This window comes from Camelus bactrianus, chromosome 12 (assembly GCF_048773025.1).
Source record: "Camelus bactrianus isolate YW-2024 breed Bactrian camel chromosome 12, ASM4877302v1, whole genome shotgun sequence".
NCBI lineage: Eukaryota > Metazoa > Chordata > Mammalia > Artiodactyla > Camelidae > Camelus > Camelus bactrianus.
Genome location: NC_133550.1, coordinates 18,942,692 through 18,961,356, shown reverse-complemented (window position 1 = coordinate 18,961,356; position 18,665 = coordinate 18,942,692). Strand labels below are relative to the sequence as shown.

The following is an 18,665-nucleotide window of genomic DNA, read 5'->3' as shown; positions in this document are numbered from 1 at the left end:
TTTAAGTTTTAGGTTAATACTGTGTCTTCCAAATGTCAGTCATTGGAGTAACTTCCTCACAAAATAAACGTACTGTAGATGTTTCCTACCTGCATTATTATTTCTCATCTATAGCAGCGTCATAATGGTTTTTGGTGACCGAGCATTAAATATGATCATATTTCAGAATGAGCATGTTATTTGCACTATATTTTCTTTCACTCTAGCTTACACCAAGGAGAGAGTCCCAGTCCACCTCTCATGTATCTTTAATACCCCTCTGACACTTGGAGATCTTCCTTTGGAACTAATATAGAGGCTCTGTAGGCAGCAGTATCTGGATAGAAGTGAATAAGATTGCTTTGGTCTTCTTCCATTGTGTTTAGTCTTACAGAAAGTGAAACTAATTTCCTGTTTATAGGAGTGACAAAATTTTCCTTTGAGTGTATATTTAAGTTAAAACAAAAAAGGACTGATTTAAAGAAAAGCAGTGTATCAGTTATCCATTGCTGCGTTAACAAGCTGCGTCCACACATAGTGGCTTCACAAAATAACAACTTATTAGGATTCGAAGAGTTGGCTGAGCTCAGCTGGGCAATTCTCCTTTTCCACATGACGTTTGCTGGGATCATTCCTGTGACTGGAGAGCGTGGCCGGGGCTGGAAGGTCCAAGATGGCCTCACTCGGATGTCTGGTAGCCTGGCTGAGCTGCTCTCTTTCTGTGTGGCCTCTCATCATTCAGTCGTCTGCTCTGGGCTTTTCTTTATTGGGCACGGATCCCAGGAAAGTGAAAAAGAAAGCTGCAAAGTCTTTTAAGACCTAGACCTGGAAGTCCCAAAGCACCCCTCCTGCCCCATTTTATTGGTCAAAGCAAGAGACAGGAGAAGTCTAGATTCAAGAGGAGGAGAAACAGACTTTGCATCTTTTGGGGGAGGGTAGTGGCACTTGTGTTCAGAGGTGGAAGGAACCTTTGGCAATAATTTTGCAAACAATCTACTGCAAATGGTAAGTAAGTAAACAATAGGACAAGATTGTGGCAAAATTTGTGAGGGTGTTAACTCACATGACGGCTATTTGGAAGACGTATTAACCTAACACCTAAATACCACACTAGACAGTCAGTGTGGTAACATTCTTAATACCTAGTATATACTGAGCACAGTGCCACACACAAGGGAATGAAAGGAAAAAGATAAAACATACAACTTGCCCTAGAACTGCTTACGTTCTAGTGAGGGAGACAGCTGTGTCCCCTGCAAATAAATAGTGATAAAATAATCACGAGGCATGTTGCAGTACGAGGTTTAAAAATATAGAGTCCTGGTGTTTTATGTCAAGGTTTGAGTGCATACGGGTTTTCTTGGGCCCATGCCTTTGATCAGATTCTTGAGAAAGAGTGTGACCTTAAAAGGACCTAAAAAGCCCTGAGTGAATCAAGGGACACCACGGCATGATGCCCAGAGATGGCTGTAGTGGTGAGGAAGAGGCTCACGGCAGTGGTCCCACTCCCCCGTGGGAAGGAGGGGTGGTGGGAGAGGGAGAACCGGCTCAAGTTGGGAGCCAGTTGGATGTAGTGATGGGGGTGGAGGGACGAGATGGGTGTAAGGGAAGAAGGAGGAAGATGGTGCAGGAGGCTAGGAATGTGGCAGGTGGAGAAAGGAGGAGAAGGAGCAGTTGATTCCGGGATAACTGAACTCTCCAGGCGGGGAGAGTGGGAGAAAGGAGCAAGGGGATGTTTTCTGGGAAGATCTTTCCCAAATGCAGTTTTTCCCAAGTTGTCCATTGAGATGTCCATGTGATAAAACTAATCAACAATGGGAAATGCAGATCTGGAACTTACTACCTCGTGCCAGGTACCTGGGTAGGAATTGAGTATAAAACAGGGAGGATCCTGAGAGAGGTGATACCCACAGTCCTATGCAGCTGACATTCCAGTGGGGTTGGGAGCAGGGAACAATGGGGAGAGAGACAATTCAGATGTAAAAAAATTCCCAATAAGTTGTACCTAATATTAAGTGTCAAAAATAAAATAAATCTAATTAGTGGGATAGAGAGGGTTGGGGGAGATGCTTTATCTGGGGTAGTGTGTTGGTGGAAGGCAGCTTTATGAAATATAACTCAAAGCGAGGAAGGAGGACTATGCTCTTGTAGCTTAATCAGGTAGGAAAATTATGCTAGCAGGAGACTGATTAACTTTTGCGATGTGAAGTAGTCTCACCCAGAGACCAGATCATTGTTAGGGACTCTTCCCCCACCGTCTCCTTCCACAGACATCTGAATCTCCCCTGTCTCACAGCTGAACCATGGAGATAATGAGCGTAACTGAAAACTCACTGTGATGGCCAGGACTCCAGAGGAGTGGAACCTCCAGAGAGAAGGGAATTACAGGAGAAAGGGGGAGCATGTATGGAAGACTGGCCAGGGGGAGTTACTCACCAGCCACTGATGGGGACCATATGGGGCCCCCCAAACAAGAGATTGAGGCTGGCTGCCGTGTTAGTACCTAGGAAGGAATTGGCTAGTCCATGGATGCCACTCTTAATGCCTCACCACACTTTGAATCTTTTGTGGGATGGATTACAGGACTGTGTGAGATGCATTACATTACCGGGACTTGAGTGAAGACCTGATTGCATAGTCCTGTGGGTTTGGGGAGTGCTGATCTGAGGCAGTGTGGGACACCATCCTCCCTCACCATCCACAGCAAGTGGTCTGGACCACTCCAGAGGGGATGATGGGTTGTGAGCAGAGTTGCCTCTGGATCAATCCACCACCAGGGAGACTGTCTTCTGACCATTGTACTCCATCCACACCAACGTCAGGATATATTTAATTTTGGAGAAAATTATGTTTTAGTCACTCATTTCTGAACGCATCTTCCTGGGTCCCATCAAGAATGCGTGCAATGTTAAGTAAACCAGTCTATGTCAGTGATTGTGACCACATCTACTTTTGGCTAGTGCCAGGATGTCCCCGTAGATTTAAGATGAACGAGGATAAATTAGTTCATGACATGTGTTGAAATGATAGGATCCCATAAAATAAAACCTTTGGTGATTGGAAATATCATTTTAGAGATTTCAGATATTGGATTGGCAAAAAAATAATTTAAATGATTTGATCTATTATATATACTATATATATTTTTATATATTAAATTTATATATTTATATATTTTAAATATAACATAATATATAATATAAATATAAATTATATATAAGTATATTTAATATTTTTATATGTTTATATATTAAATATATTTTCTATATTATATATATATATATTTTCAAATCTTTGTTAAAATATAATGTAAAACTCATAGTCTTTGAGTGTTACCAGATACCATGGGCAGAAGAAACAGCAATGAGCCAGTCTACTGGCCACAGCTCTAGACCTCATTCAGAGAGAACAGGTTTGCGTTTGGGAATAATTTTAGACTGTTATTTTTCTGCCATTTGCTGTTATCACCCTGATTCAATCCATCAACTGGGGTGTTACTCAAAATACCAGATCTCCTTAGGGAAGAATTACTCCATCAAACACAGGCACTATGGAGGACTTGAAAATGCTGAAAAGCACACATTACAGAAAAGTGGGAGAAAATGTGGGCTTGGTGTCCTGGAGCTGCGTCTTCCTTTATCCCATTGTTTGTGACCTTGACTCTTTGAAGCATGACGTCAACCCATGGATTCAAGTCACTGACATGTTTATGATTCTCTAGTCCCATTTGGTAGTTATTAATACTGTGGAGGTGGCAAGGACACTTTCAATATGCAGTGTCTCCTGTCAAGAGAAAGAGAAAACCTTCCGGTCGGGTCCCCAGGCACTGGCAGTAGGCTTTGTCCTAAGTCTACAGGCTCTTTAAGGGGGATCTGAGCTATTCACCCTCAACTTAGTAGGCGTGAGGGGAAGATGACAGTGCTGCAATCCCCTGTGGTGGGGACAGAGGACACTCCTCTTAATTAGTAGTCTTACCACCACTCCTCCCCCTATTACCAGTAATAATAGTACAAACCAGAGCAATTACCTCGCACTTACTATGTTCTGGAGGCTCTTCTAAGCACCTTCCCTACGTTAACCAGTTTAATCCTCACAATAGCAATAGGTACCACTACACCCTCCTTTTATAGATGAGGAAACCGAGGCTCAGAGAGGCCCACACCTGAGCAGTGGAGGAGCTGGGCCAGGTGTGGGCGCTGGCAGGTGGATGAGACTGATAATAAACATGAAGAGGGTACGGTTTCTCTATGAGGTGAAGACAGTCGCTTGGGAGAAAGCTCCTTCATCTTTGAAGCCACTGCTCACCCAGAGGGGAGGGGGTGGTGCTCACCTCCCAGCCCCAGGCCTGTGCAGCTGCCCACGCCCCACCCCACCTGACGGGAGGGGCCCAGGACCGGGAGAGAGGCTGCTGGGCTGCTGCCAGTGCTCTTCTCAGGCACAGCCATGCCTCCCAGAGCCACACAGTGTCGGAGCCAGAAGGAGGGCTGGGGATACAGTAAACTCCTCCGCTTTACAGACAGGGCCCCGAGGTGCCGCACAGACTTAATGCTGGGTTACAGAGACATCTGTTCTATGGTCCTAGGAAAGTCAGCTTTTCCAGGGAACAGTTAACTGAGCAGGTGTCTGGAGCCCAGGTGATTTGCGTCTGTCTTTACCTCCTGTTCCTGACAGATGGGAATGACAAGGAGAAAGGTTAGGAGAAAGGGGAGGCGATCCTATCAGATTTTATGGAGAAGCATGCGAACAAGAAGGAGAGCTTCAGACGGGACTCATTTATAGCTCTGTAGGGGATATGGATTTGTGTTTATGGGGATGAGCGTTCAGGAACTGTGAAGCTTAAATTCCTTTGATGTTCTTAGTAGGCGCCCTGGAGGATTCATTACTTTAGCTTCCATATTGATGCTATTAGGAAAAGCCACACTTCCTCCCAGGAACTCCTGCAGGCATCTCTTCAGGAGTGCTACTACCTGGGCACTCTTTGGTGCTCTACATTTTGGACCGAAGTCCAAAGACATCCCTGTTACCTGGACCCTTTGATGTGGACTGACGGATGCCAGTCAGGCACAATGGAGAGAAGACACTTCGCACTGCTGCCGCGTTTTACCCCAGCTTCTCACTGCCGTGCCTACAACACCATTCCCTTTTCTGCCTCCTAATTGTGCCTCTGGGTCCTTTATGGGAAGGGTGACTTTTTCCTCTTGACAGACAGTATTATAGCATAGACCTGTCCTTGTCACTCTTTATTGCTTTTAATAACTCCAAAATCTCTTACAAGATGTCTAGAGCGTCATAAACATATGTTGATGGCCCTATGTTATCAGCCTGGAAATGGACAAGATCACAGACAATGTGCCAGAGGAAGGAAGACAGAGAACATGCTGTTATAAATAGATGTGTAGCTTGAAGATGACCCTTTCAGACGTGGGGACGTTACTTGGCAATAGGAAGGAAGTGAGGAAAAGCAATAATAATTTTCTTGTACTTAGGGAGTTCTCCAGGGGGATGCTAAACGCTTGCGGTGTTCAATCCAATGGGCATCTTGGCTTATCAGAGGTTTAAACATTTATCATAGTTATTTCATGACAATGGAGAGTGAATTAAAAGTTTAGAATGGAGCAAAAGTAGTTTGGATAGTTGAAAGTCGGCAAATACGATCCATAATTTTAACTTAGGAAATCAAAATGAAAGACGTGAGAACAACAGACCTTACATTTCGTCATCCTGAACTTATTAAAAATGCAAGCCTTGGGGGACCCTTTCAGGTAGTAAGTTGAAATGCTAGTACTGAACCTCATTTCCTGGCCTCTTGATCTAGCATTCATACTCAGCAGGTAAATTTTAATCAGGAAGCACCTAAAAGGTATATTGGTTTTGTTATTTGGTGCTCAAAGATGTTCCCAAGGCCTTGGTTTAGATTTGTGCCTAATAGACCTCAGAACTCCCAGCATCTGGGGGGAGAGACAAGCTACAAAAACAGCATCGCCGCCAACAGCCTCAAAGTCATGACAGTGGCCGTCCTCGGCGTGCGGACACCTTGGTGTTAACCCTTTCAGTACCCTGTTTAGACAGGTACTATAACCACAGGATAAGGGGAAGTGTGCAGGAATGGAGGTGAGGCCTTGGGTAAGTTCATTAACTCCTCTCAGAACTGTAATTTCTTCATCTGTAAAGGAGGAATTTATCATCACTTATAATAATAATTAATATTGCTCTGACATTGTTTTCTAAAGATTAAATGAATAACATCTGCAAAGCACGTAGCCCGGGGCCTATTTTAAGGTTGCTAGTTACGATCATCATCATCATCCCATTTTTCAGATGAAGAAACAAGGCTCAGAGATTCGAGAAGCAGGGAAGTGGAAGGCAGGAACTGAGTCGGGGGCTCCCGTCTCCTGAACCCCTGCTGGTCGTCGGCCCACAAACCTGTCGCGCGTTAGGAGATGTCGCTTTGGGGGAACAGAGGGCGTGGAACGGAGGTTTCGCCTTTGGCCAGGAATCTAACTCTCACTTTGGGGAGAGGTGGCAGGGATGTGGGAAAAAGCAGTTATTTGTGGTTGAGGCCTCAGGGACCGCAGGTCGCTGCCTCTAATTAGCACTCTTTTCTCTGTTGCGTGTCTGCCTTCTCTCAATGCTGTTGCCCTTTCCGTGCATCGTGGTTGCCTGGCTCTAGAAAAATGTTTCCTTAGGTCACCCACCCAGGTCTGCCTTCTCTGAACTCACTGAATGCCATGGGTACTAAAAGAAGGGAAAGAGGATAATCTGCCAGTTAGAGATTTCCCCCCTTTTGTGTTGGACAGATTTGGCTGCACAACCCTAGACAATTTACACAGCTTTATCTGTAGCATCTTGTGGGTGAGGCAAAGTAAGTGCTCTTCTTGAATAAGAGTCACCGCAGGTGGGAACATGACGTTGTAAACATTCACTCTGGCCTTCTATCTATTTAGTTCCTTTTCTGTTAAAGAATAAAAACCTGTACTGTGCAATAGCCCACCCTTTGCAAAAATCTGGGAGGAGAGATGGTTTTTTAATTTTTTTTTGAGCCTTTGAGTTTTTTTTAAAAATTTTTTATTGAAATGTAGTTGACTTACAATGTTAGTTTCAGGTGTACAGCAAAGTGATTCAGTTATAGATATACATACATATATTTTCTTTTCAGATTCTTTTCTAATATATGTTATTACAAGAAATTTAATATAGTTCCCTGTGCTATATTGTGTTGTAGGTCCTTGTTGTTTATGTATTTTATATATAGTAACGTGTGTCTGTTAATCCCCAGCCCCTAATTTATCCCTCCCTGCCCTTTAAAACAAACTATGATTACCAAAGGGTAAAGGGCTTCTGTTCTGTAGTATAATCTCCTGGTAGGGATTGGTGAACTCACCATTCATTGGTCTTTAGTGGCTTCTCCCTCTGTGAGTCTCCCCTGCGTTAGATGCTGTTGTTTGCATTTCTTGGTTGGAGCGGAGGCCTCCTGCAGGCAAGGACCAGGCTTCCTGCTCTTCCCTTGCACCTGGGACAGAGCCCCGCCCAGCCAGCATCAGAACACGCAGAGCTAGGGGATCTCTTTGGACCAATCTGGGCTCAGCCTTCTTGCTGGCCACTAACCTGAAAAATGAGTGAAAAGAAGGAAACTCAGTCTTGATTCCAGAAGACAGAAATGCTTTTAGCAAGTTGGATGCCTTTGAAGTCAGTCATTATGGACACCAGCTGAGGATGTGGAAGGTGTGGAAAGGGAGAGAAAAAAAGGGGGAGGGCAGAAAGATGCAGAAGGATCTGAAGATAGAAAAGAGGCTAGGAGAGGGGACATGTTTTACACACCCAATTATTTTTCCCAGTTCCCAACCCCTGGCTTGGGCCAGTGTGCTCTGCCATGACCCCAGCTCCAAATCTCTTCATTTATTCATTTATTTTTAAAGCTTAATCAAGAGAATGGATTTCAAGTCAGAGAGAGGTGGGGGCTGAAACAACTGAGGCAGTAAAATGTGTGTCACTCTTTTCTTCCTTCGGCCAAGTCAGGGGTTCCGTCATTAGCAGGGAGCTGGAGATGGTAAATCTGACTCTGATCTCGAAGGTCCCTGGTGGAGGGCCGTGTGTTTTCTTTCTAGAGATATCCCTGAAGAGAGAGCAAAGAGGAAAGATAAAGGGAACCGAGTCAAGTGAAGAGGAAACATTTTTTAAAAAGTGTAACACTGATTGGAGTGGATAGATTTGATTTTTGTTGTAAAGGCAATTACGAGAGCTTCTTCTTCTTCGCAAGGATGAGAACGATTCAGCAGGCTTGTTCGTGTACACACAGTGATCGTCAGCTGGGGTCCACTGCCAGCTTTTCAGAGTCGACTCCGTACCGGACCCTGGGGACGCTGAGCAATGCAGCCTTCGCATCCTGTTCCCGGTGTCTTCCATCTGTGGCACTTTCTGTCACTTAGTTTCCAATTTGCTTGAAATAGTTTTATTTACTCTAAAGCAGGATGTGGCTTATGGTGCCAGTGATGGGCTCTGCAGCTCCCACATCACAGAAAATGCTGTCGGCACAGTATCAGAGACTACAAAGCTAACAGGTGGAAGTTGGGAAAGCCAGCAGCAGGCACAGATGGCGGTGCAAAAACCTTAACTTCATTCCCCCGCAGCCATGCTTTGTAGTTCCATACTCCTGCTAATGTGGCACACAGCGACCATCAGCAAGGCTCTTTTGATCTATCCTCCTGGGAGAGGCAACCCTAGAATTTCATTTTAGTGATTTGGTGTCAGCATTTTTCCCGTCCTCCCATGAAATCTGTTCCCGACCCTGCTGAGGAGTAACACAATAGGTACTAAAGATCAGTGAACTGGTCCAAAGGCGCAGTTCAGTTCATGTTTATTGCCTCCCCCATTGAGTTTCGACACTGGGGCTATAAAGATGATAACAGCCTATTTCCTCATATGGGAGCCAAGAGAGACAAAGGCAAAGGAAGTCTGGGCGCAGGTTGAGACACTGTCTACGCTTCATGGTATTTTTGGAAGAAATGAGCCAAGTGCTAGATTTCTTGAACAATACCAACAATCCTCTTTGGCAAGAAAGGTGGAGATGGAAAACCGAACAGGTAAGTAGGGAGAAGGAGGGAATTTGGTGGTGGTGTTGCGTTACAATTATAATTGATTGAAGGGAACTTTTTTTGTTTTAAATTGAAGTACAGTCAGTTACAATGTGTCAATTTCTGGTGTACAGCACAGTGTCCCAGTCATGCATAGACATACATGTATTCCTTGTCATATTTTTTTTTCATTAAAGGTTATTACAAGATATTGAACATAGTTCCCTGTGCTATACAGAAGGAAACTTTTTATATTGAAAAATTTCAGTTTTGTAGAAAAGTGAGAAAAACAGTATGACGCGTTCCCATATACCCTTTACATGGATTTACAAGTGGTTAACTTTTGGCCTCATTCATGTGCGCCGTATGCAATTTTTTTGAACTATAAAGTAAGTTGTTTAATTGGCATGATCACACCCTTAAAAGAAGTAATAATTCCATATTGTCATCTAATAAAGAATCCATATTCAAATTTCCCTGGTTGTCCCAAATATGTCTTTTATAGATTTTTTTCCTTCCCAGTTCATGATTCGACCAAGGTTCACACATTGCGTTTAGTTGTTGTATCTCTTAGTCTCTTTGGATTTATATTCCTGTTTTGCTTTGTTCCATGACATTGAAATTTTGAAGAGCTTAGACTGGTTCTATTGAAGAATATTTCCTATGTTGGATTTCTCTGATTGTATCTTCGTGAATAGATTCAGGTGAAATGTTTTTGGCAAGAGTCTCACGGATAGGTGTTGATGTGGTGTGCCAGCTTTAAGCTGAGGATTCAAGTCCTTCATGGCCTTGTGTGTATGTACCTATCGGTACTCCACTGCGGGGAGGGTTTTAGTTTTATTAAACTTTTAAATGTCCTATTAGCCCCCAGGAGTTAAGAATTGGGGTAGAGAAGGAGTAAGTCATTATTAGCAGGTTAATAGGTATTCAGTTTACAATTACATCTTCTTAAACCATTAGACATTTTGAGCATTTTTATACAGTACTTTCCTTATATTTTCTCAAAGTAATGCTATACATGGTAAAACATTCAAATAATAAGGACGTATTACAAAGTGAAAAGCATCCTGACTCCAGTTCTCCAAGTCCTTTGTCCTTCTTGGCAGAGGTAACCTGCCTTGCCTGTTTCTTCAGTGTCCCTCCATGTTATCTAAGTGTAGGTGGATATGTGTACTTTTACTTTATTATTTTACACGAGTGGAAGAATTTTGCAGAGGAGGTGTGTCATCAGTGAATTTGGCTTAAATCTACTGCTTATATCTGAAGTGAAAAAAAGAGGGGAGGATATAGCATAGTGGCAGAGCCTGTGCTTAGCATGCATGAAGGTTCTGGGTTCAATCCCCAGTCCCTCCATGAAAAATAAATAAATAAATAAGCCTAAGTTTCCTGCCCCCCCCCAAAATAATTAAAAAAAGAAAAAAAGTCAATTACATATATTCACAAAATAATAATAATAATATAAAAAACCCAAAGCAGGAGGAATCAGTTCTGGTGAGCTCACCTGCCACCCCACTCAATAAGTGAGCAAGAGAGGGACACATCAAGCCCCTGTTCCTTCAACTGAACTCATTCTCACCATGCGCAGAGCCCTGTGCCCAGGGTGAGGCTAGTTTTTTATTTTTATTTTACTGTGATAAGAACACTTAACATGAGATCGACCGTCTTAACAGATGTTAAAGAGGGCAATACAATATTGTTAACTACAGGTACAATGTTGTCCAGCAGGTATCTAGAACTTAGTCACGGTGCATTACTGGAACTTTATATCCAGTGATTAGCACCTCCTCCTTTCCCCTTCCCCCAGGCCCCGGAACTTCCATTCTGTTCTATGAATTTGACTATTTTAGATACCTCACATCAACAGAATCATGTTGTTATATGTCCTTCTGTGATTGGCTTATTTCACTTAGTGTAATGCCCTTAGGTTTCATCCATGTGGTCACATGTTGCAAGATTTCCTTCTCTCTTCTGGGTGAAGAGAGGTTGGCTTTTAATAAAGACTGTATCTATCACACAACATGGCCCCTATGTGGAAGCCACCTTCAACCGATGTGCAACTGAAGAACCAGACATGCCTTTCAATATGAAAGGGAACACCGGCCCCACGCGGGATTTACCAAGAGAGGGTTTGTGAGCCTCCAAACCGGCATTGCTCCAAGGAGTCTTCGAGGGACCTTTGGACTGTGAAATTCCAGCCTTTCTCACTGACTGAGACTTCAGCTCTGTGCTTTTTAAAAAATTAATAGGGTATCTTGGTTGTTCTACACCAGCATGCAGAGACCTACTTTATTATTTTTTTTAAATAGCTACATGGTGTTCCATTACATAAATGTATCAGGATTTGTTCAAACTCAGTCCTCTATTGATGGATACTTAAATTGTTCTCAGACTTTTGCTATTACTATTATAATGCGGCAAGGAATGTTGTATCTTTTTATAATAATACATTTCGGGGAGCTCGCATGACCAAGTGACCATAGGAGAACAATTAGAATACTTTTGCTATATTTATTGAAAATAAGGACTTTGTTTTCATTTCTGGTTACTTTTGTATTGAAACTGTTCTGGTCCTAATTCCTATGATGTTGACTTTTCAAAACTGAGTTTAAAAGATATCAATTACCCTTTAAAAAAACCCCATTTACCATAGTTTTAAAGTCCACTTAATGGCATTAGGATTCCAAAAGACAGTTTATATTTTTGGTGATTAGTGTTTATTCAACAAATATTTCTTGAGTCCCTGTATGTACCAAGGGTAATATTAAGGGTTTGAAACTTTATCCTCCCAGTATCTTTAAAATTCTGCTGAAATTGAAGACTAAGAACTATTTATTTGATAATTGCTCATTTATGCCATAAAATTTATAAGACATTTGTGTACCAAGGAAGTGGAAAGGAGGGGAAAGGTAATTTATTGATATTAAAAATTATATTTTAATCTATTTTCAAGGTAGCAGTTATAGAAACTGGTTCCTTTCTTTCTTTTAATTTCTTTATTTCCTTTAAAAAAATGGCTATACTGAATATTATGGCTTAATAGTAAATGGTTTTGGAAGCTCTGAGCGTCCTAGATTCTAGGATAAAGTTTTCAAAATATACCACATTAGAAACTGGTTTCTGTTACAGGGGTATAACTAATCCCTGATTAAGGTTGTAAATCTAATACACATAAAGGATACAAGATATTTAAATGCAGTTGATATATGCTTCCCTTAACTTTATACAGCAGATTGTTACAATCTTCATTTGTTCAATTGATATCTATATATTAAAGTTAGTTTATTTTAAGATTTTTGAATGAGGTATATATGCATGTGATATAAAATTTAAATCTGATACAAAAGGCATCTAATTCTGTTCTACAGAGCCAACTAAATATAGCCAAATTCTTCTGAGATGTTCGAGGCAGACACAGGCAATGATACAGGTTTACATATCTCCCTCCCTTCATCGCTTCCTTCCTCCCACCAGTTTTAATAACTGTTATGGTCAGTCCTTCCTCATTCTCCTTTTTGTTTTTCCCTAGATGCTTTTTCCTGGCTCTTATTGCTTATTTAGTTTTATATAGGAACTTTAAAATCAACTTGCTTTGTTTGAAAAAAAATTCCTACTAACAGTTTTGGGAGTGGAATGTCCAGTGTTAATAAATTAACTTTTAAAGAACTGACATCATAAGATGCTGAGTCTTTAAACCAAAAACATGCTATGCCTTTCCATTTGTTTCAGTCTTTTTTAAAAAAAAATAACTATTAGGTTTATCTTGAAGAATTTTAATCTTTCTTTCTTTCTTTCTTTTTTTTTTTTTTGTGGGAAATAGAGTGATCCCTTCTGTTATATCTTCTGGTTGTTGTTTGTATGTTTGAAGACTATTGATTTTTCCAAATTATGATACATATATATTTTTACCATACTGGAGTCTTTCATTGTTGGTAATAGTTTGCCGGCTGACTCTCTTGAGTTCTCCAGCTAAACAATCATTTTATCTACACATACCCTCAGAACAATATTAAATTATGGTGATGTTACATTGTATGGCCAGGGTAACTTATTTCTGTGCACATTTTTGAACAAAGTCTCTCTGGCTAACTGCTTAACTGAAAAGCAATATAAGCTGTTAAATATGAACACAAAACAAAACATCCAGACCTACAGTTACCACAAAAAAACAAAACTAAACAACCAGCCAACAAAACCTGTTCTCATTTGCAACTGCTTGTGAACCAGACTTAATACAAAACAAAAATGAAATGTTTGGATACTGAGGTGAAGATTTGTATCACTATCATGCACAGCCTCCAATGTCAAATTTTTTTGTGTGTTCCTTAAAACTCACTATTCTCATTTATTAATCTTATAATAAACACATTTCACAAATTTGAACTAAGAACATTGTAGTATAATATTGCTTTTATTTTATTTTTTTATGTTGTAGATTCACGTGGGAGTCCATTTGAAAACTGAGTTTAGTTGACAAAAAAAATGGAAAATGCTGGAATTAGTCCTCTCGCCTCTCCCTTTACTGGCACAGAACTTGACATTGTGGACCCAGTGTCAGTGGCTCAGTGACCCTACATTTCCCGTCTTTTGTGCTGGACATAGCTGCAGAGAGGGAATCTTAAGACTCTAGTGAGTGAAATTCTCAGTACTGTTGATTGTTTGCTTACCTGTGATGTATGGATTGTGAAGATAAAGCAGGGTGGGACCCCGACCTACCCAGGCATATCTTTCATCTGAATATGAAGGAAATGATTCATTGACGCTCAACCAGAAAGCCCTTGCCTGGAAACCACAGTTCAGTATTGCGTAATCAAGCCTTTGAAAACAAAATATCCGAGAAAATAATTTGGAGGTCAATTCCCATCACTTTCTCTTATTAGTTTAACTCTTTGTTTGTGTTCATCATAGTAACCGCCAATGTGTTCTGTTTTGCACTTCCCTGAGTGTATTCGCGGTAAACGTGTGAGGTGGTGAGGTCTGTGTCAACACTCTCACTTTACAAGCGAGGAAAGTAAAGCTCACACTAGGCTCAGGTTTGCGGAGGCAGAAAGTGGTAGAACCAGGAATGACTAAATTCAGGTCTGCCTAGGCAGTGGGAGGGAGGGCATGGATTATATAACTTCATCTTCTAGAAACTCAGTTTTCTGGTCTGTGGAATGAACGTAATAGTCATTTTGCAGTGTTGCTATAAAAATGAAATTCGATAATGTAAGTTAAACATCTAGGTTTGTATGTAACAGATGCCTGGACTTCAATACACATTTATTTCATTCACTTTTTAGCTCTTTAATCTCCATGCTGTGTTTATAGTTCTATAGCTGTGGCCTTAATCAGTATATTAAAATTTCCACTCCACTACCTAATTCCTCTATACGGCAGTAGTAAATTATATTGTCTCCTGAATATAATACTTTTTCTAGAACTAACTTACAGCAAGTTTCTCAGGGTATTTTAGTTACTAACCCCTTCCCCCACTTTTGGGCAAAGGGCCAAGAGTATTTTGAGGGGATTAAGATGAACCTACAATGTATTGAATCACACCATTTCATAGAGTTAGAGTGAAGTTACGATATGGTTACAAGGTGACAGATCTAAAGGGGCAATAAGCAGTTGGCGTAAGCAAAAATCATAGAACTCCATTTATCTGCCAACACATTTGTATAAGAGATTACACTCCTGGTTAGGAATTTCCTGCTGTATGTCTTTTTTTTTCCTATGGAACTTTTCAATAGCTTGTAAGGGGCTCTTGTGCTTCCCCTTCAGGCTTGGCTGTTATCAGTTCCACTCAGATATTCCTTCCTATTCAGTTTGGAGTGTTTTGTGACACTTATGAATGAGTGCCTCTATTTTTTTTCATGACTAGAATGCTGATTTATATCACAGGAGACCCATCACTTCTGCTTCCTCCCCTCCCCGCCACAGGACTGTTGTAAGAATTTACCCTTCAAGCCAGGCATTAATTACTTGAATCTCCAGGAAAAGGATACCATAAAAATCAAAAGCCACATGTGAACTTTATAAGAAATCACTTCCTACTAAAATAATACACAAAGGTAACAATTAAGAAAATTTCTTAGGTAAATGAGGAAACACATTGGAGTGTTTTTAATTATGTAGGTCATGCCAAGTGAAAGGGCGAGGGCTCTGGAGAGAATATTTGATGTGAAGCAGAAAACCAGAGTCTGAGCCGGGGCTCTGCAGTCTATTACATGATCATGGGCAAGACCCCTAGGGCTGCCCAGTCAGGTTTTCTTCGGCTGTAGAAACGAGTACCGCATCATCGCTCTTCATCTCTGTTTTATTTCATTAGGACAACCGTGACAGCTCAGAAAATCTTAGTGTACAGATGTGAGATAAAACTTGACTCAGGCAGCCTTATTTCAATGTGGTTGGATCCACAAATGTTTAGCTCGTTCAGTGTTCATCCAAGTAATTGGTGAAGAAAGGAACATAAAAGAAATAAGTAGATTTTATGTTTTTAACTTTCGGTGGAGAAACATGGTTTTATGGTTTATTAAAAGATTCAGCAGTAACTGGCTAGTGGATTACTTAACCTCCTAAATGGAAACCAACTTCAATCTTCTTTTCTTTTTATTAATTTTATGTGAACAAACTGCCAGCAAAGAGAAGAAATTAATTTCCCAAGATGACTTTTGCATCAATTGCATAGAACTGATGTCAATTGTATCATATCAGATATTTTGATCGTATCAGATAATTTGATACCTAAATTAAAATGTCTGGTCCATTATACAGGCCTAAGGGTAAAAAGAATTTTTTTTATGACTTTTCTTCTTGACTATAAAAATGGTATTAATTTCCAGAAATTCAAGTGTGGGTAAATAGAGGGACTCTTGGAAAACTCCATTGTGCTAACAGATAAAAACGGAAAATGAACTGGAGACGTGTACATTTGGGAAAAGGATGGCAAAATATTGTCTCTCTGCAGGTGATATGGTTTTCCCAAGTGGGCCTATTTGGTAAAACTAGAAAATCAATTGCAATATTTTTAGAAGTAGTAAGAGAATTTAGTAAGAAGATAGGTTAGAGGTAAAGACACACAACTGAATAGCTTTCTTATGTATCAAAAATTGCCAGTTAAAAAATAGAAGGGAGAAAACAGTTCCAGTCTTACTAGACCATAAAGACCATGAGAATGATTTTTGTTCACTGCTGCGTTCCCGGCTCCTAGAACGGTGCCTGGCACGTGGTAGACAACAGGAAACATTGATTGAGTAAGTGAGGGAGTAGTAACTAAAGTGTCACACATTGATTAGGAACAATTTGAAGATGAAATTCATGGGGGCTTGACAAGGAAAATCATTCAGCTGCGCTGAGAGTCATAAAAGAAGAATCGAAAACATAGAGAAAGAACTGGCTCATACTTGGAAGTGTTCAGTGCTGTAAAGTTGTAAGTTCTTCCTAAGATAATCTGTTGATTCAACATTAGTCCAGTCAAAATCCCATGGATTTTCTTTTTGAACTGATCAACTTGATAAAATATTTCATGGAAGAACAGTAATGTAAAAAGAGCTGATGAATTCTCAAAAAAAAAAAAAAAGGGTAGTGATTGTATGTGGGATGTTTTTCTCTGCCAGATAGTCATTCATTCATTCAACAAATATTTTGGAGAATCTATTCTGTGCTCGGCAGTGTTCCAGGCACTGGGGATACAGAAGAGACTAAAAATCCCCATTCTCGTGGAACTTAGGTTAGAGATACAGACAGTATGCAGAGGAATAAGTAAAATATATAGGATGTCAGGTGGTGACATGCGTTAAGGAGAATAAAGCAAAGAGGACAGTAAGTAGCGGCAGGGTGCAGGGCAGGGGTGGGGATGGGAGAACGTGTCGTCGATGGGCTGCTTGGGAAAAATCTCACAGGAAAAGTGGTGCTGGAGTGAAGACCTACAGGAGGTGAGTCATAAGGTTATCTGGAATGTTAAAAGTTACAGTAATTTAAACAGTGTGGCCTTAGCTCCAAAGTGCCAACAGAAAAAGTGGAACAAAATATTGAGTCCAGGCTCAAATATATGTGAAGATTTAGCATGTGATTAAGTGGCCCCAAAGATCAACTGTTTATAAATGGTGCTGGAACAACTTCCTAGACATTTGGAAAAAAATAAGTTGGGATCTTCCCTTATAGAGACAAAAGTTACGAACGAATAAAAGACTTAAATGTTGAAAAACATACCTTAAACTGCTAGGTGAATATTTAAGTAATTATTTTAAAAACATTTTTATCTGTTAAAACATGATTTAAAAAAAGCCAGAAAACAAAATAGAAGATCCAGAGAGCTGACCATACAGAAGCTTAATGTGTCAAAACAAAACAAACAAAAAATCAAAATCCCCACCCAGAAAAGTGACTTTTTTTTTTTTTTTGCAAAACAACACACATCACAGAAACACGGAACTTCCTCATTCTATTTTTTTCACCCTTCCTGAAGTTAGTGTAAATATTTAATGTGATATGTTTTTTCCCCTTACTCTTAAGAGCTGTTAAATTGATAATTCATATTCTAATAAACTGCCTATTAGAAAGCAGATATAAGGTATATAAAGTGTTTTAGAAAGCAAATACATTTTTGCACACTCCAACAACAAAAGTAAAAAGAATATAAACACTATTCACAAAGAAAGAGAAACATTAAAAAAAAAAGTGAAAAGGTATTTAACCTCTTGAGTGATCAAAGAAAGCTAAGCTGAAACATGCCGAGATGCAATTTATTACCTGTTGGATTGGTAAGCTTGAGGAGGAGAAATTATGAGAGACAAAGGGGAAACAGCATTCTCATTTACTGCTAATGCGACAGTAAATTTGTTTAGTCTTTCATCAGAACTAAATATGTTCATGCCTTATAAATTTTCTCAGATTTTCCACCCAGATGTAACTGAACAAGTGATCAAAGATATCTGTATGAGAATGTTTATCGTGGCATCATTTGCAATCATAAAACACTGGAAATGACCATGGATGCTTATTAATAGGCAAATGGTTAAATAAGCTACAGTACATACAGAGTATGGAATACTACGCAGTTATTATTTATATGGAAAGATATCTATAATCAATTGTTAATTAAAAAGACCATAACAGTCATTTGGGAAGGCAGTTTAGCAGTCTTAGAAAGCCAAACATGGTCTTGCCATATGACCCGGCAATCACACTTCTAGGTATCTATCCAAAGGGGTTGAAACTTATGTCCATATGAAAACCTACGCATGCCTATTTATAGCTGCTTTATTCCTAGTTGCCAAAAGAATGGAAGCAGCCAAGATGTCCTTCAGTAGATGAATAGATACATTAACTGTACTACATCTAGACAATGGAATACTATTCAGCAACTTAAAAAAAAAAGAGCTATCACATCATAAAAAGACAGAAAAAACACAGAAGAAACTTTAACGTGTATAGCTAAGTGAAAGAAGCTAATCTGAAAGGCTACATGCTGTATGATTCCAACTATATGATGTTCTGAAAATGGCAAAACCACGCAGACAGTAAAAACATCAGTGGTCGCTTGCAGGGGGTGGGTGGGGGGAGGAATGAATAGGTGGAGAATGAGGGACCCTTAGGACTGGGAAGCTATTCTGTATGATACTCTGATGGTGGTTA

General features: G+C 40.2%; 1 long non-coding RNA gene across 1 annotated transcript in view; it reads left to right on the top strand.

The window, feature by feature from the left end:
- Nucleotides 1-3,302: 3,302 nt before the first annotated feature.
- LOC141579398 (uncharacterized) overlaps nt 3,303-18,665 on the top strand; it is a 42,332-nt gene continuing 26,969 nt past the window's right edge. Inside the window, exon 1 of the long non-coding RNA XR_012510625.1 lies at nt 3,303-9,059. This is a non-coding gene — a long non-coding RNA (uncharacterized LOC141579398). The remainder of the gene's footprint in view (nt 9,060-18,665) is intronic.